General features: G+C 49.7%; 1 long non-coding RNA gene across 1 annotated transcript; it reads left to right on the forward strand.

Moving 5' to 3' along the window:
* The first annotated feature begins 792 nt into the window (after window positions 1-792).
* LOC133251352 (uncharacterized) lies at window positions 793-19,236 on the forward strand. The gene is made up of 6 exons (XR_009737590.1): window positions 793-6,704; window positions 6,810-7,689; window positions 8,191-8,347; window positions 8,810-9,091; window positions 10,283-10,395; window positions 10,736-19,236. It is a non-coding gene; the product is annotated as an uncharacterized LOC133251352 (long non-coding RNA).
* Window positions 19,237-19,668: the final 432 nt, after the last annotated feature.

Raw genomic sequence — 19,668 nt, forward strand, 5'->3', positions numbered from 1 at the left:
TGCGACCCCATAGATGGCAGCCTACCAGGCTCCCCCGTCCCTGGGATTCTCCAGGCAAGAACACTGGAGTGAGTTGCCATTTCCTTCTCCAATGCATGAAAGTGAAAAGTGAAAGTGAAGTCTCTCAGTCATGTTCGACCCTTAGCGCCCCATGAACTGAAGCCTACCAGGTTCCTCCATCCATGGGATTTTCCAGGCAGTAAAGACACTGATGCTGGGAAGGATTGGGGGCAGGAGAAGAAGGGGACAACAGAGGATGAGATGGCTGGATGGCATCACTGACTCGATGGACATGAGTCTGGGTGAACTCTGGGAGTTGGTGATGGACAGGGAGGCCTGGCGTGCTGTGATTCATGGTGTCGCAAAGAGTCGGACACGACTGAGCGACTGAACTGAACTGAACTGAAAGACATTGAGAGGACTCAATGATCTCAGGTCCAACCCATAGAGACTGCAGGGTCAGGTGGGTCAGTAGTGCTTACTCCACATCCCGGCCTCCATCACCCCTCCATTCCTCCTTCCCCGCCCGCCTGCCACCCCTCCCCACCTCTGCCCTCCCCACCTCTCCCCTCCCTGCCTCTCCCCCATCCTTCTACCCCTCCCCTCCGTATCCCTCCCTCCCTACCCCTCCCCTCCCCGACCCCTCCCCACACCTTCCCTCCCCGCCCCTCTCCTCCCTGCCTCTCCCCCACAGCCCTCCCCTCCCCGCCCCTCCCCTCCCTGCCTCTCCCCACCCACCCCCCAGCCCTCCCCCTGCTTCCAGATGCACACTCTGGTTCTCTCCCTGTCCATCTGTTTGTGTGTCAGCTGGTGGTCCCCGCAGCCCCTCTTGCAGCTCAGGAGGCAGAGACTGTCCCCTCTGGGGGTCCTAGGACCCAGAAGAGGGAGGCGCATGGAACAAGTGAGCAGGGCTCTCAGGTTAGAGTGTCCTCCATGTTCTGTGGCGCTGTTCTCTGCTCCTCTGTTCAGTGAGAGCGAGGAAGCAGAAGGACCCATGCTGGAAAGAGCCTCAGGCCAGTGGCCGGCCACGAGGGGGCAGTGCGGCTCTGCGTGTAGCTGAGTAATACATCTGGTCTGGGGACACTGAAGGGTCCCTGGGTGGAGGGACAAGCACATCGCTGTTGTGCCTGGACCGGGTCAGGAGGAGGCGCCTTGCCTGGAGCAACCCCAGGGCCCCAGCCCTTCCTTAGCAATCCCTCCAGCTGAGGCCCTCGTGGGTGCGCAGCCCTATTGTCCTGGGCTGAGCACGCTCCTGTGGGGGTCTGCCGGACCCAGGGCCTACCTGCTGGCCCACCCTTCCCCATGCCCAAGTTATGGGGGGACAACATGTACCCCTGCTTCGTAGCTTTTGCACAGACCTGGAGCACGAGGAACTCTTTCTCCCTGCAATGCAGAGCCAACAGATTCTCTCATGTTAAAGCACGCATATTCTCGGCACTGGAATCTCACTACCTCACATTGCCCCAGAGGAGGAGCCCACCCAACAGGTGATATATACTGGCCCTCCCCAGCCCCCAATGATCAGGACCGGTGCAGCCTGGTCAGAGGGCAGAGGGGTCTGGGGGTGGGCACTGCACACTGTGAGCCTCCGGCCGCCTCCCTCTGGGGGAGCAGAGACGCTGCTGAGTGACAAGCCCCTCATTACCCTGTAGTGACCATATTGGAGGACCCCCCCGGAACCCCAGGATGCAGTCCCAGAGGAGTCACCGCTGGGGGCTGTGCTTTCACATCTCCTGTCTCCACTCACACCCACTGGGTCTCCATGGCACCAACATCACTAGGCCTGGCAATTATTATTACTTAAAAAAAATTCTTTCTTTGACTGTGGCTAGATCTTAGTTGCAGCATGTGGGATCTAGTTCCCTAACCAGGGGTCCAACCTGGCCCCCCCACGCTGGGAGCGTGGAGTCTTAGCCATAGGACCGCCAAGGAAGTCCCTGTTATTACTTTTTTACTGTGGTTAAAACACACTTAACATGAAATGTACCGTTGCAACCGATTTTAAGTGCGCAGTTTAGGGTGACTAAGGTCAATCACGCTGTTGAGCAAGCATCGCCACTGTCTATCTCCAGAACTTTCCATCTTCCAAATGAATACTCTGCCCCCATGAAACACTCCCCCTCCCCCACCACGTCCCTTCTGTCTCTATGGATCTGACTCCTTCAGGGACCTCATATCAGGGGGTCGTTCAGCGTCTGTCCTTCTGTGACTGGCTTATTTAGCTGAGTATCACACTGGGGTTCCCTTGTGTTACAGCAGGGGTCAGAGTGTCCTGCCTCCTGAGGCTGAACAATACTCCATCGAGTGCATGGACTGTGTTCTGCTTGTCCATCTTCCTCCAGGGGACACTCGGTTCTCTTCCACCTTCTGACTGTCGGGCTGCTATGCCGTTATTGCTACTGACAAATTGAAGGCAAACATTTCTGTTGGGGTTTGGGGTTTTCCCTACTTTATTTCACTTTTATACATTTTTAAACTTTTATTACTCTTATTTTACTATTAATCCACCGTCCAGATTTACTAGATCCTAATGATTTTGAACAGGCTTCCCTGGTAATTCAGCGGTAAAGAATTCGCCTGCAATGCAGGAGACTCAGGAGATGTGAGATGGATCCCTGGGTCAGGAAGATCCCCTGGAGGAGGGCATGGCAATCCACTCTAGTATTGCTGCCATGGACAGAGGAGCCTTGTGGGCTATAGTCCATACGTCGCAAAGAGTCAGACATGACTGAGCACATGTGCTGGCTATGATTTTGGACACACACAGCAGTAAGCAGTAGCTGGAAGAGAGACCTTAGTTTCCTTCCCAGGAGTCCTAGCTGCTGGACCACAGAGCCCAGCAGATAAGGCCTAAATTTCCAGTCCTTGCCTGTCTAGACAAGAAGGAATTCTGACTCAGGGGCAGACGATAAAGAGAAAAGTAACACATTTGTTGGAAAAAACAGAGTACCTGCGGAAAGATGCATGAGTGTGCTCTGTGACAGGGTCTTGAGAGTCGCCCTTGGGGAATTTTATTAACAGATACACAGCACAACAAGTGGGACAGCTCCCAGAGAAACAGCGTGTTTAGTTCAGACAGAAGCAAGGCAGAGATGCGCACCGGGAAAGAAAGGGTGTGGGCGTCCCCCAGAGTGAGGAGGAACGCGGTAAAGAGGTGGTTAAGTCAATTATATAGGACGGTTCTCTGGGTCTTTTTTCAACCTTTGGCTAATTATCTGGTTTCGTTCTCCATGCCTGACCTTCCCTAGGGCCCTCCCCAACTTGTGTGTGTGTGTTATGGAGTCCAGCCCAGAGGCCTATGGGATCACATATTAGCATCACGTATTATGCCTCCTCCTTTTGACCCCCAAGGACCCTTTCTGCTCATGTGCAATGTCTCCCTTGTTCCCTGAGGATGGGGAATATACGACCTCCTACTGGCATCCCACTCCAGTACTCTTGCCTGGAAAATCCCATGGACGGAGGAGCCTGGTAGGCTACAGTCCATGGGGTCGCTAAGAGTTGGACATGACGAGTGACTTCACTTTCACTTTTCACTTTCATGTATTGGAGAAGGAAATGGCAACCCACTCCAGTGTTCTTGCCTGGAGAATCCCAGGGACGGGGGAACCTGGTGGGGTCGCACAGAGTTGGACACGACTGAAGCGACTTAGCAGCAAGTAGCAGCAGCAATCCTTTACTCAGATAACCCCTCTCTGTTCCTGTTGAATCAAGGTGTCTGCAAGAGACAAAGCCTGGCTGTTTATCCTATTTCTGTTGTTACTTCCGTTTCGGAGAGCAAACAGGAGCCTGATTGTAAATGCCAAACCTGGAGCCTACCTGTCTTAAGCGACGTAAGCAGGAGATTACATGTAAGTGTCTGGCCTGAAGTCCATCTTTTTATTGTCCCCAGAAATGTAAGCAGGAGACCAGTTGTAAATGCCCAGCCTAGAGTCCATCCATCTCCTGCCTCACCTTCCATTTTTACTAGGAAACCCAGGGAGCCAAATTTCCCTAACCTCACCCCTCTTGTTCCCCCACCAAGGACCCTGTCCTGCATTCAGGACTTATGGTCTCATCCATGGGTTCATGTCTCCAAATCCTTGACCCTGTTACTGGACCCATTTTAAACCTTTACATAAACAGCCCCGAAACTGGCTTATCTTCCATTGTTTTTTCTGATAGTGAGGCTGTTGAGATGTACCCTGTCAGGATTTGACCACCAGGTGGCTGCTGGCCTCACGGCCCGGCTTCATGGGCAACCAGGCATAAGAGCCATGCTTTGGAGCCTAAGAGCTGGGCTGGGCGCAGTGCCAGGCAGGCCCACCCTGCCGGCCCTGGAACCAGCAGCCCTGGGGGATCAGGAGGGGGTGGTGCGTGGCAGTGGGAAGAGGAGAGTGGGCAGAGCACCCCCACATGGGTGGGGTGCAAACACCACCTCCCTTCATGAGCAGCAGCACCCCCAACCCTGAGCAGAGGCAGGGACACCAGTGGCCGCCGAGCGGGGTGCAGGGCACCGGGGCACATGACCACATGCCTACACTTCAGAGGTGCTCCACTCCAGGGCAGTGGCCGCCTGGGAATTCTCCTCAAGCCGAGGGGCCCAGTGAGGGGCTCTTTCCTGCCTGTAGGATGGAGAGTGGACTGGTCCACCCCCCATGCTAGGCTGCTGCCCAGAGGCACAGTTGTCACAGGTCCGTGGGCTCTTGCACCTGGCAATGCTGGTGGCGGGGGCAGGCACAGACCTGGAGGCTGGGACCCAGCCCAGTGGTCACTGGCAGGACAGTCGGTCAGCAGAGGCGGTCGGTGCTCAGTGGACTGAGATGATGCCCACAGAAATGCCCATGGGCAGGAGTGGCACTTAGAACCTTGGAAGCAGGGTTTTCAGGAAGACATGGGTGTGGTAGAGCACAGGCTGGGTGTCCAAACTGACCCTCACCTGCTCACACCTGCCTTCCTCCACCTCACCTGCTCACACCTGCCCTCCTCCACTTCACCTGCTCACACCTGCCCTCCTCCACCTCACCTGCTCTCACAGGCCCTCACCTGCCCTCACTTGCTTATACCTGTCCCCACTGGCCCTCACCTGCCCATACTGTGTACCCATTGGCCCTAATCTGCCTCACCTGCCCATACCTGGCCTCCTGCACCTCACCTGCCCATACCTGCCCTCCTCCACCTCACCTGCTCTCACAGGCCCTCGCCTGCCCTCACTTGCTCATAGCTGTCCTCACTGGCTCTCACCGTCCCTCACCTGCTGATACCTGTCCTCTCTGCCCCTCACCTAGCCCTCACACATCCTCCCTTGCCCATGCCTGCCCCTGCCTGCTTATAACTGTCCTCGCTGGCCCTTGCCCTCGCCTGCACGTGCTCCCACTGGTGCTCGTCTGCGCTCCCTTGTCCCCCCCTCCCCGTCCTCAGTGGCTCGCACCTTCTCTCACATGTCCTCATGGCCCTCACTGCCCTCCTGGCTCTGGGACCCTCGCTCCCCCGGCTCCTGGCCCTGGGGCCCTAAGAGCTGACTGTGGGTGGGCTGGGCAGTGAGGTGGCCTGAGGATGAGTGTGCCCCCGGGGGCCAGGCCGCCTACTGACTCCTGAAACCACCTCTTTCTTCAGACTCTGAGTGGCCAGGCAGGGGTAGAGGGCAGGGGACAGGGCCGGGGAGCAAGCCAGGCAGGGACCCAGTGTCTCCAGGTGACGCCTCAGCTCACCTGTCCCAGCTGATGCCTCAGAGCTTGGCCCAGACAGGGTTGCCACCTCTCTGCTGGTTTCCCGTTATTAGGGGGCAGAGGGCAGGGACTACGGCAGAGGCTCCTGGTGGTCTCCCTGACACTTCTGCTCTGTATGGACAGCAGCCCAGTGCCCAAGGCTGCCTGGGTCATGGGTCAGAGCCTTGGGGTAAGAACAAGCTGGCAGGGAGGTGGGCAGAGAGATGAGGAAAGAGGTGCCAAGAGTCTACTGTCTGATGTTTTATGTGAAAGCCCTGATTTTTAACTAATTAAAAATGTTAAATTAGTTAAAACTAATTAACATTGATTAAATTTGTACTAATTAAAACTAATTGAATTCTCTTCCAAGCCCCGAGCCGACTAAAGCATCTGACACACCAACACACATCTGCTGGCAGGTGGGCCGCAGGTGGGCGGCAGGTGGGCAGCAGGTCACCAGTTCAAGTCCCCTGGCTCCACTGGGAACAGGGATGACCTTCCAGTCTCTGCTCACTCACAGGGGAGGGGAAGCAACAGCATAAAGACAGGTGGGGGGGTCTGGGGGGCCAGTGGCATAGGACCATGTGCAGAGAGGGACCAGCTCTGGTCTCAGTCCTGAGAGGGGTGTAGCCCCAGAGGAGAAGCTGGGGGTTGGGGTGCAGAGACCACCCGTGGTCACTCATAGGAGCAGGCAGAGGGGTGCTCTGGGGCAGAGCTGGGGGCACATTTCGTGTCCCGAGCTGACTCAGACCAGGTCTCCTGGCTGACTGCCTGGTGGGGCCCATAGGGCTAGTGGGGCCACGGATGTAGATGGAGCTGTGTGAGGGCCTGTCCCCCTCCGGTGACTCACCTGGGGCAGGTGGGGACAGGCTGGCGCCACCCACCCTGAGAGGTGCCAGGGCCCTCGTGACCTCTGTCCTAGCTGCCCTCTGCCCTTCTGTCCTGGGAGATTCTGATGATCCACAGGTGACAAGAGGGGTGAGCTTGTCCAGCTCAGACGAGGATCTGGTGATCCAGGTGACGAGGATCTGGTGATCCAGGTGATGACACCAGCCCTCAGCGTGAACAGAAAGCAGTGCCCATGGGAAGGTGGGTAGCTCAGACGAGGATCTGGTGATCCAGGTGACGACACCAGCCCTCAGCGTGAACAGAAAGCAGTGCTCATGGGAAGGTGGGTATACCGGTGACCGCACCCCACTGCCCTGGCTTCCGTCCCTGGAGAGTGAGATGGTGGACAGGGTTGGGGCGGGGAGCTGCCTCTTGCCTCTGAGGAGCAGAGCTCTCATCACTGTTTCAGCAGCAGCTCTACCCTTGGCGGGCACACCCTGGGGACACCTATTCGGGGTATTTTTAGAGCTGCACCTCCAAAGTGAGGCTGCCAGTGGGTTGGTAAACAACCAGCATGCCCTTGCTCCGTGAGTGCGTCCAGGCCTCCTTACTGCTGGGGAGGTGGATGGCTCGCAAGCTGGGCTCTGCAAACTCCAGCGGGAAGGGAGGGCCATCTCAGCCAGGTGACAGCCCCTGGCCTCCAGCTCTAGTGAGGAGAAATCCTGGGCTGGGTCCGCAGGGAAGGGTGGGAAGGACACCACAGCAGTCTCTCCGCAGTGGGGTCCCCAGAGCCCTGGGGGGCAGGGGGGTGCTGGACAGGCAGCCGGAGGCCCACAGAGCACATGGCTGGGAGGCTGACTGGGCTTACTTAGGGCATAATGTGACCACTGAAGATGGTCCCAGGTTGGCCCAGAGTCCCCTTCAGGACCTCTGACCTCCCTGGGCCTCTCATCTCCAGGGACCCTGGGCATGGAGGGAAATAGCGCTGGCTGTTTCCTCAGGCCTGTGCACATCAAGGGCAGTGTCTGGCCCCCAGTTCTCTGCCCCTCTACCTGGTCAGAGTGGGCATGACTATCCTGCCTGGGTGCTGGCTCCACCCTGCCAGCTGGGGCACCTGTGGGAGAAGCTGGGGTGCTGTCTCCTGCTCTGGATGGGTCCACCTACACAGCCACGGGTGAGTGACAAGCTGAGGCCTGTAAGCCTGGTTGCAGGTCTAGGGCTATCTGGGTGAAGGCAGACATCACTAGATTCCTCCTGGGGGTAGGGGGTGGGAGTGGAACCTGGGGGAGGGTCTTCCCACCAGAGGGTGCTGCCAGGTACATAGACCTCTCTAAGCAGTTGACACCTAGCATGGAGTGGACTGCCTGGTCTGCGTGGCTCCTTCTGAGCAGAGCTGGCCGTGGCTGTGTCCTGTTCGACCAGCCCTGGGTCAACAGGAACTGAGAGAAGCCAGCTGTGGGGCAGGGAGGGTCCCGTCCTTTCTCAGCCTCTGCCTCTAGGGTCTGCCAGCTGGACGCAAGGAAGTGAGGCAGGAGGCAGGAGCAGGTGGGGGCGGCCACCCAGTCCCCTGCCCACCTCCCGTTAGTGGGGTACCTTGACCAGCTTCCCCTAAGACTAGAGGATGAAGCCAAGGCCCCAACTGTGCTGTCTTGACTCTCTGGAACCTTTTGTGCAGGTTTATCAAGGTAACAGTTGCATCTTCAACTTGGGGAAATGACTCTCACAACTTCAAACAGTGCAGAGGAGCAGAGCATGGACCAGCAGCTGGGGCCCGTGTCCCCTCTTCCAGCCTCAGGCTTTGTGCCCCGGGGACCCCACTGTAGCTCTGACAGGTGACACGGCCTTCCCGTCAGTTCAGATAGGGAACCCGCCATGTCCCGAGGTGGTCTCCAAACCCCATACCTCACATGGGGGCTGTGACACGGCCATTAGAGACCTGAGATCACAGAAGGGACCCTGAGGACCAGCTGTGACATCCAGAAGGCTGGCCTGCACACTTCCTGGGGCCCTAGATGTGGCCAGAATCAGAGAAGAGCAGCGTGCAGTGCCCAGGTGCACGGCCCCGCCCCTCCGCACACCCCGCCCCTCCGCAGGCCCCGCCCCCTCCACCTCCCGAGAAATTCTGCTTTCCCAAGTTCTTGCCCAAACCCATCTGCAGCCAACTGCTGTCCTGCCTGGACCAGCCGGGCGTCTAAGGCTTCCTGTCATCTCCATACCTGCTCTGTCCACCACAGTGACCACTAACCGTGTCCTGACAAATAAGCAGAATTTGAAACCCAGTTCCTCTGTTTCAGGCCCTTGGTCACGTGTGAATGGACAGTGCAGGCGTGGGCCGATTCTATCGCTATGGACAGCTCCGTGGGAAGCGCTGACCACAGCACCCCCCTCGGCTGCCCAGAACACTCCCTCGAGGCTTGAGCCACACCAGCCCTCCCTGTGCCGGAGATCTGGACCCATCCTCACCCAGCTTCTTGCAGCAGAAGAGAGGTGAATGACACCATGCAGGAGATGACCACAGGGACACAGGGTCAAGGAGCTGGACCCCAGCTTTCAAGGTGCAGCACATGAGCCCAGAGGTCAGTGTCTGAAAGTCTTGCCTCTGCCCCATGCCTGGGTTGCGGCTTCTTCTCCAGGGTAGGAGAAGATAGCTACCAAAGTGGGCAAGCAGAGGCCCTGACGGGTGCCGCACCATGTGGCTGGACGGGAATACCAGGAAGTGTACAAAGGTCCCGTGACCCACACTGGAGTTACTCCCCTGCCTTTGGCTACAGATTTAGACCATCCACTAGAGCCAAGTGAAACATGTTAGCATCGTAAGAGAATTAAGTAAAGTAACTGGCTAAAAAATTATGTATATGATATGTATATGTATGGGCATATGTGGGGCTTCCCAGGTAGCACTAGTGGTAAAGAACCTGCCTGCCAATTCAGGAGACATACTGGGTCTTGAAGATCCCCTGGAGGAGGGCATGGCAACCCACTCCAGTATTCTTGCCTGGAGAATTCCATGGACAGAGGAGCCTGACAGGCTACAGTCCATGGGGTCACACAGAGTCAGACACGACTGAAGTGACTCAGCACACACAGCACATGGACATATGTAGAATAAAGTGTAAGATATCTGGAAATACACAACAAGAAACATGCAGAGCATACATAGGGAAACAAAAAATATTTTCGGATGGATATCTAAATAAGGGGAAAACGTACCCGGAGCCTCAGGGGTGGCTCTGTGTTGCTGAGTCAGTTCCCCAGGACGGATCTGTAGAAACAGAAGGAAGTCCATCAAAATACAAGGATCACATTTGTCTCTAAAGCTCGCCTCTATGATGCACATGTATGATGGGATTACTTTTGTTTGCAGAGAGTGGCGCTGACCTGAGGATCTGGGACAGGCTGGATGGAGGCTGCTTACACAGGGCCGTGACCATGGGGAAGGGGCAGGGCTGGCACACATGGCCACTGGGGATAAGACAAAGGTAGACACACATCATCAGAGGAACAGTTCCAGGTAAGTCAAAGTTTAACATAAACATCAATAACCACGTAGATCTGGGGCTGCCGAAGGCAGGAATCACAAAGGAAAGACTGCAGGGCATGCCTTCATTGCTCAGTTGTGTCTGACTCTGCGACCCCATGGACTGCAGCACACCAGGCTTCCCTGTCCTTCACCATCTCCTGGAGTTTGCTCAAACTCATGTCCACTGAGTCAGTGATACCATCTAACCATCTTGTCCTCTGCTTCCCCCTTGTTCTCCTGCCTTCAGTCTTTCCCAGTGTCAGAGTCTTCGTTCAACTGAAAACACCTTTAGGTCAGAGAGCTCCACAAGGGACCACAGCCCTGAGGCTCACTGCGAACACGTCTGCTCAGACCTGCCAGGTAGGGCTGGTGTCTTCAGGCAACGGGTGTGTGTGTACACATATTTGCATATTCCTATGTTTGATGAGGTTGTTGGGCCAACAAGAAAAAGAGGAACATGCACTATGAAGGATGGGCAAGCTACAGAGATGATGACTACTCAAAATGAGAATTAAAAATAATCATGTTAAAGTCATGAGAGTGCTGTTTTGACAGTCCAACTTGCAAAGGTTTTTAGAAAACCTATGTTTTCAGGGGGTTTTTGTCTTTCTTTTTTGGAACGGGTAGTATATTTGCATAATTCAAATGTCAAAAAGTATAAAAAGTGATGCAATGATATGCCTATCCCCTCTCCATGCAGGTCCTGCCATCCCTGCCCCGCCCCCTACAGGCAGTCTCCATCCAGGGGAGAACCCACCCCAAACATGCAGCAGCACGCGTGTCCACGTCCCCTCTCTGCTGCATGGCTGCTGGCGGACTGTGCATACTTCCCCCCTTTCTCAATAAATCTTGGAGACAGCTCTAAACCCACACACAGGAGCTTCAGGTTCTCTTCTGAGTGGCAGCAAAGAACTAATCACCTTGAACAGTCACCATCGTGCTGGTGCACAAGGATATTTATAAGATCCTTTCCTGGACATAAAAGTATGCTGTCAAAGTGGCCCCCGTGGGGGTAGGGGTTGGGGGTGTGTGGAGAGGTTTGTTTTAAACACGGCACCCAGTTCTGGGCAGAGTACTGGCGCCTGCCGGTGTGAGAACACCCACACAGTTGTGTTCACCTGACTTCTGGATGGGGATCCTCTTCAGATTTCTGGAATTTCCTCTGTGCAATTCTTTTCAAAGTAAGACTGTCCTGTGGTTCCTACCCACATTTTCCTCTTGAACGTGAAAGTGTTAGTCATTCAGTCATGTCTGACATCCCATAATTTTCTATTGGCTATCAGACATCATGTTTTCCCCATGTGAGATATTTTTGTGTTCCTATTAGCACGCTTGAGCTTGTTCTGGAAAGCAATTGACTTGGAAACAACTCCTTTCTCTCAAGACTTATGACTTATTGTGGGATGGCACAAAGGCAGGAAAATACAACTGAAAATGAAGATAAAAATCAGTCCATAGAAACAGATCCAGAAATGACAAAGAAAACAGATTTAGTAGACAAAGACATTAAGACATTTGTTAGAACTATATTTTTATGTTCAAGAAGTTAGAAAAAAGAGTAGATGTGATAAAGATAGATACAGATATAAAAGATCCAAATCAAATTTCTAAAGATGAAAACTACAATGTTCAAGGTGAAAAATACACTGGAGGGGAGTAGCAGACTCATTGGAAAAGACTCTGATGCTGGGAGGGATTGGGGGCAGGGGGAGAAGGGGACAACAGAGGATGAGATGGCTGGATGGCATCCCTGACTCGATGGACATGAGTCTGAGTGAACTCCGGGAGTTGGTGATGGACAGGGAGGCCTGGTGTGCTGCGATTCATGGGGTCGCAAAGAGTCGGACACGACTGAGCGACTGAACTGAACTGAACTGAGACATCACAGGAGAAAAGATTAGTAAACTTGAAGATACAGTGCTAGAAACTGTACAAAATGAAACACAAAAACATATCCTAAAAAAAACGAATAGGAAGTGTGACAACTTAAAGTCCTCTAATATGTGTATTACCAATGTTCCCCAAGGTAGAGGGACAAACATTTGAACAACATGAATGCACAGATCCAAGAATCTCAATAAACCCCAAGCACAAGAAATAATAAGAAAATAATACCAAGGCACAGCACGATCAAACTGTTCAGAACTAATGACAAAGAGAAAAATCTTAAAACCAGTCAGAGGGAGGAAAGACACTTTCATATAGTAAAAAAAGAAAAGAATAATAGCTCTTATCATGGAAACACTGCAAATTAGAGCACAATGGAGCAACCTCTTTGAAGTACTGGAAGATACAGACCCAAACTAGAATTATACACCCAAAAAATTATCTTTCAAAAACGGAGGTGAAATAGGCATTTTTAGACATGGGAAGACTGAAAGTCTTCACACCAATGGATGTACATCACCAGAAATATTAAAGAAAGTCCTTTGAGAAGAAGGAAAATCTGAATCAGTACAGAGGAAAGAGAAGCATCAAAAATGGAAAAATATGAATAAATATAAAGATGATTTTTAAAATCCCTAAAATATAACTGACTTCTTAAAGGAAAAATGGTGTATAGTGGGGTTTGTCACAGACTTAGAAGTAAAATGCATGACAACAATTGCATAAATACTGGGAGGGAGAAACAGAAATCTACTCTTGTAATACAAGATTCCCTGGAGGAAGGCACAGCAACCCATACCAGTGTTTTTGCCTGGAGAATCCCATGGACAGAGGAGCCTGGAGGGCTATAGTCCATAGGGTTGCAAAGAGTCGGACATGACTGAAGCAACTTAGCACAGCACACACTGCATAATAGTACTGTGCTAAGTTAAGGAGGTGCATTATAAACCTAGAGCCACAGATAAAAGAAAAAAGAAAGAATTATGGCTAATAAGCAAACATAAAAGATATATGGACTTAAAAACTATTAATCTCAAAGAAGGCAAAAGAATAGCAGATGAGACAAATTTAGAATAAATAGATGATAGATTTAAACTTAACCATATTAATAACCACATTGATATTCTAATGGTCAAAAGATTCCAATTGGAACAGAAATTGTAAGATTTAATAAAAGAGCAAGACCAAATAATATACTGCCAACAGGAAAAACACTTTAAATGTAAAGATACAAATAGGTTAAAAATAAAAGGATGGGAAAATACATAACATAATGATACTACTTAACAGATAGTTGGAGTGACTCATAACATTGGATAAGTAGATATCAGGGCAAGAAACATTGTAAGAAATATAAAGGATTATTCTGTAATAAGAAAGGGATCAATTCATCATGAGGATTAACACCCTAAGCATTTATGTACCTGATAAAAAGCTTCAAAACAGGGAAGCAAGAATTGCTGGAACCGGAAGGAAAAGAACAAATCAACAATTGTAGTTGGAGATTTCAACACCTTATCTCAATAATTAATAGAACAAATGGACAGAGAACTTAGTAAATGAATAAACGACTTAAATGATACTATCAATCAAATTAATATTTGTAGAGGATGTCACCCAACCACAGCAGAATACATAACCTTTTTGCTCCACATAGTTGATGTACAAAAATAGACCATATTCTGGCCCATAAAACGATTCTCAGTAAATTTAAAGGATCCAGGTCATTCAAAGTATGTTCTCTGGCCACAGTGAAAATCAATTAAGATTCAATAACAAAACTAGGTAATCTCCAAATATTCAGAAACTAAAAACAGATATCTAAATGATGCACAAATTAGAAAAAAAAATTATAGGAAAATTTCAAAGTATTTTAACCAGGATGAAAATGAGTATACGACTTATCAAGTTGTGAGTTTTTTTTTTCTACTTTTTCTGCTTTAATTAAACATCTTATATGATTCCATTTATCTCCTTCTTAGCATATCAATTTTCCTGATTTAAAAAATATTTAAGTGCTACTCCTACAGTTTGCAGTATACATTAAAACATGACCTTAGTGAGGTTTATCTGAGGTTAATTTAAGCCCATTTTCAGTTTTAACTGTACTGCTTCATATAGAGTGGAGGTGCCTTACAGGCGAGTGTTCCAAGATTTCACTCCATTCTCCTGGCCATTGCTGTTGTTTGTTTTACTTAGTCACCCAAAACATTGCTATTATTACTACTTTAAACAGTTATGCTTTAGATCAATTAAGAATAAGGATGAAAAGGATTTTATTTTATCTTTATTCCTTCTTAAACACTCATTTCTGTATGTAGATCCAAGTTTCTGACCTATAGCGTGCCCTTCTCCCCAGAGAACTTTAGAAAAAATATTTCTTGTGGAGCATGTCTGCTGGCAATGAATTCCTTCAGTTTTTGTTTGTCTGAGAAAGTCTTTATTCACTCTTAAGAGATAATTTCATCAAACAGAGTTCTAGGTTGGTGGAGGTTTTCTTTCAACACTTTAAATATTCACTCCACTCTCTCCTTGGTTGACTGTAGATGCCCAAATTCTCAACTAAATGTCAGCAAATCAAGCTCAACAACAATATGTAAAAAGGAAAATACATCACGATGTGGCAAGGTTTTTCCCAGGAATGCAAGGCTGGTTTAACATTTGAAAATCAATTGATCTAATTCATCACAGTAACTGACAGAAATTAAGAGAAACCACAGGCTTATCTCAGGAATGCAAGGTTGGTTTCGCATTTGAAAATCAATCAGTGTAACACATCACAATAACAGATAGAAATAAAGAAAATCTATACTTTCTTCTCAATAGATGCAGAAAAACATTTTTGATGAATCTTAAATGCAGATTGCTCAGTGAATGAAGTTAGTCTGAAAAGACTGCATATCATGTAATTATAATTGTATTTATGATGTTCTGGAAAAGGTGAAACTGTTGTGATGGTAAAAAGATCTGTGATGGCCAGGAATTTGTGAGAAGGGATGAGGGATTGGGTACGTGAAGCAAAGGGATATTTTTTTTTAGTGTGGTTACATTATTCTGTATGAGACGCTAATGGTGGATATATGACATTGTCCATTTGTCAACTTTACAGCATGAAGAATATACCTTACTGTGTGCATTTAGGAGTTTGGGGATCTCAGGATGGAACCCAGAATGTGACAAAATAATCTTACTGTATCACAAATGTATACAGCATCCTCACTGGGAAGCGTTCGTCCTCACTGACCTCCTTAGGAATGACTAGTTTTGGAAATGGGTGGAGTCTATAAGTTCAAAGGCCAAAGAAATTGTGCATAGGTTGATAAAGTTGTTTCCTGGGGGACATGGGTTGATAAAGATTGAGGGCAGGAGAAGAAGGGAGTGACAGAGGATGAGGTGGTTGGATGGAAACACCACCTCAATGTACATGGGTTTGGGCAAACTCTAGGAGATAGTGAAGGACAGGGAAGCCTGGTGTGTTGCAGCCCATGGGGTCACAAACAGTCGGACATGACTTAGCGACTGAACAACAACAATATGTGTATGCTGTTACTGAACAGAGCTTGGGTCTACTCGCGTGATGCACAGCAAAGCCAGCCTACTGATACCAGGTTGTGGTGAAGGAAAGTACAGCATTTATTTGCAGGACACTAGGTAAAGAGAATGGGCAGCTCATGCTCAAAAGATCTGAATCCCTAATGGCTCTTAGAGAAGAAGTTTTAAAGGCAACATTAGGTGTGAAGGTTGCAGGGTGCATGATCATGGACATTCTTCTGATTGGTTGGTGGTGAGATACCAGGGTGGTATTTCAGGAACTTCAGCTATCAGTTTTCTGACTCCAGCTTGTCTGGAGTCTGTGTGCTGGTGATCATCTTGCAGTCACTTTCTCCACCTGGTCAGGGTTTAGTTTCTTCAAAAAAGCCTAAATATATTCATCATATTATCTATAGCCCTTGAGGAGGAACTAAGCATTCTTGACTTTGTTTTATGGCTAAAGTATTTTTATTTTGTCTTGCTTTACTACTTTCCTTTGTGTCTACATTTTCTCACTTTTCTGATTAAATGTACTCTTTGGAAGTCAGGGAAGGCTTAGGTGGCTAAAGGCTTCTACAAACAAGAAATGGGGGATGAGGACAGGTCTGATCCTGGGAAGGCCCTGCAGGTCCTGCACAGTTTTGATACTGGCATTAAACAGGTAAGTGGATGGGGTGGGAGCCAGGTGTCCCCCTGTTGCGGGGGAGGTTACACCTCAGGAAGGTGAGGAGAGTTAGAGGCATCGGGGTGGACTCATGTTTAGCTTAAGGAGGACGCCAATGGATAAATGGAGGAATTTTAGATGTGTGCAGTCACACCTCAGAAATACCGCAGGTTCAGTTCCAGACAGTAAAGTGAATGTTGCAATAAAGTGACTCACAAAATTTTTGGTTTCCCAGTGCATATTAAAGTTATGTTTATACTATACTGTTGATTACTAAGTGTACAATAGCATTATGTATATAAAAATCAGTGTACATCAGTTAATTAAAAATACTTTTTGATTAAAATGCTAATCATCATCTGAGCCTTCAGAGAGCTGTGGAAGTGACAACAAAGATCACTGATCACAGATCACAGTAAATACAACAATAATGTCAAGTTTTGAAATATTGCAAGAATAATCAGTAATCTCAGATGACACCACCCTTATGGCAGAGAGCGAAGAACTAAAGAGCCTCTCGATGAAAATGAAAGAGGACAGTGAAAAAGCCAGCTTAAAACTCTACATTCAGAAAACTAAGATCATGGCATCTGGTCCCATCACTTCGTGGCAAATAGATGGGGAAACAATGGAAACAGTGACAGACTTTATCTTCTTGGGCTCCCAAATCACTTCAGGTGGTGACTGCAGCCATGAAATTAAAAGATGCTTGGTCCTTGGAAGAAAAGCTCTGACCAACTTAGATAGTATATTAAAAAGCAGAGACATTATTTTGTTACTTTGCAAACAAAGGTCCATCTAGTCCAAGCTGTGGTTTTTCCAGTAGTCATGTATGGATGTGAGAGTTATACTATAAAGAAAGCTGAGTGCCAAAGAATTAATGCTTTTGAACTGTGGTGTTGGAGAAGACTCTTGGGAGTCTCTTGGACTGCAAGGAGATCAGACTGGTCCATCCTAAAGGAAATCAGTCCTGAATATTCATTGGAAGGACTGATGCTGACGCTGAAACTCCAATACTTTGGCCACCTGATTCGAAGAGCTAACTCATTGGAAAAGACCCTGATGCTGGCAAAGATTGAAGGCAAGATGAGAAGGGGAGGACAGAGGATGAGATGGTTGGATGGCATCACTGATTCAACGGACATGAGTTTGAGTAAGCTCCGGGAATTGGTGACGGACAGGAAAGCCTGGTGTGCTGCAGTCCATGGGGTCAAAAAGAGTCAAACACAACTGAATTGAACTGAACTGAAGAATTATCAAAATGTGACACAAATATGAGACATGAAATGCTGTTGGAAAAATGGAGCCAGAGACTTGCTTGACACAGGGTTGCCACAACCTTCAATTTGTCAAAAACACGATGTCTGCAAAGCACAATAAAGCGAGATATGCACACAGGTTAACGTGCACACATGTACTTCCTTCTTCATCAGCTGAGTGGACTTAGAAGCAGCCACAACCGGGCAGCAATGATCACGTCAGTGCCCAAATCGTGGTCTCTTATACCATTTCCCAGAGAAGGGACCAGACTCCCTGGAGGAACACTGACTCTCAGACAGGAGCAGGAAATGGCTCGAGGAAGGGAAGTGCTTGGAAACCAACCACAACAGCCACCATGGACGGGCATGTCGGGGACAGCAGAGCCAACCGAGGAACTCCCGAGGGCCAGCGCCAGAGCCGGTTCAGCAACAGAACAGCAACAGTACTGGATCACGACCCAAAGCATAAAATAAATAAATACCCCCGGGGCCAGCCTGACGTAAACAAGTGATGGAGAAGGAAACCAGGAGGATCCACGTGGCTCTGCAGCTGTCCCGTCCTCAGAGAGGGGAGCGCCCCTCCTCGGGTTGGGGGGCGGGCACAGTGACCTCCTTCCAGAGGACGGTGGGAGGTGGTGGCAGCACAGTGGAGACACCTGCCAGACTCGCCTGAGCCGGGCGACCACGGTCAGCGTCCACCATGGAGGTCACGTGACGGCACACACCCTGACGGGAAGTGGTGAGAAGGGCCCCTCCCCTCTGTGGTCTTCCCTGAGGGGCGTCCTGAAAAACGCCTGGCTCCTCCTCCAAACCGTCAAGGTCGTTAAAGGCAAGAAGGTCTGAAAGACTGTCACAGCCCAGAGGAGCTCTGAGGGGACACGATGGCTGCATGTCATGTGGGGGCCTGGCTGGAGCCCTGGGGCAGCAGAAGGTCAGTAGGGGAAACTGAGGAGTCTGAACAGACTGTGACTTCCTGGTTTCATTAGCAATAGTGTGTTGATTATTGGTTCACTCGTTGTAACAAATGCCACGCGTGAATGCAAGATGTTAATAGGGAAAAACGGGATGGGTGTGTAGGAAATCATTGTGTTATCTTTACAGTTTATATATCTACAACTGTTATAGATGAACTTTAAAAAAAAAGGAACAAACAATACTAGGGGAAAAATAAGGATTTTATCTATAGCAAATAACGCATGAAAAGGTGCCATTATTCATTTGGGAAATGCAAATTAAAAACCCCACGAGGTAGCGCTACACCGCACTAGAAGATGAAAGTCAAAAAGGCGAGCCTTGAGCCAGATGCTGGCGAGGAGCCAGGACCACAGCAAGTGCAGCTGCTCCAGGAGGCAGAGGGGCTCTTCCTTAGAGTTAACGTTCAGGAGTCACGTTGTGTGGATCCGGGAGTCCCCTCCTGGGTGTCTACCCAAGAGAAACAATCACCTGCCTTCAGAGCGGTTTTGTAATCACCCAAGACAAAGCTCAGCCCACTGTCCATCACTAGACGATCTGGACTGTGGCAGCTGTAGTGGGGAGGCTGGCAGCTGTAAGGGAGGGGACCACCTACCGCAGCAGGGACCTCAGAGAGTGAGTGCTGAGTCACGTGAGGATGCCAGACCTCAAGGTGAACGTGGTGACGACTCCACTTACATGAAGCTCTGGGACGTGCACGGGAATCATGGTGACAGGCAACGGACAGGAGGCTTCCAGGGACAGGCGGAAGATCCGGGTGACTGTTCACCACCCTGGTTCTCGTGCTAGGCTCCCAAGCGTGTATGTATCAACTCCTCCACTTTAAACGTGGATGATTTATTTCTGTTCCCAATGAAATTTCAGGCAAAAGCACAAGCAATTCAAGAAGTTGGACTTGTGGGTTTTTGGTGAAATCAGTGAATTGTTGGTGTTAAAAACACAGCCTCTTGCTTTTACGTCAGAAGTGTGTTAAAGTTCCTTCGGGGCTTTAAAATGATAAACACTCAAATCTGCCAACACGAACAAAAATTTAAACTGACGCACACCAAGGGCAGTTGTGTCACTGGACTTGAACAAATCCCATATGAACTCCTTGCACAGCAAACAGCTCCAGGGGAGTGGGTCATAATTTTTAAGACAAATATCTTCTGCATTCTTCTTTGAACATGTCTTGTGTTTAAGAAATAGCCCGGCTAAGCGCTGGCTTCTTCTAGCCCACTGTGCGGAAACACACCCCGCAGGGCTTCTTGGCAGGAACATGGCTGCCTGCTTGCCATCCGGATGGGGTGACCAGATTTGCTCCCCAGTGCCCGTGTGGAA

This window comes from Bos javanicus, chromosome 1 (assembly GCF_032452875.1).
Source record: "Bos javanicus breed banteng chromosome 1, ARS-OSU_banteng_1.0, whole genome shotgun sequence".
In the NCBI taxonomy this organism is placed as follows: Eukaryota; Metazoa; Chordata; class Mammalia; order Artiodactyla; family Bovidae; genus Bos; species Bos javanicus.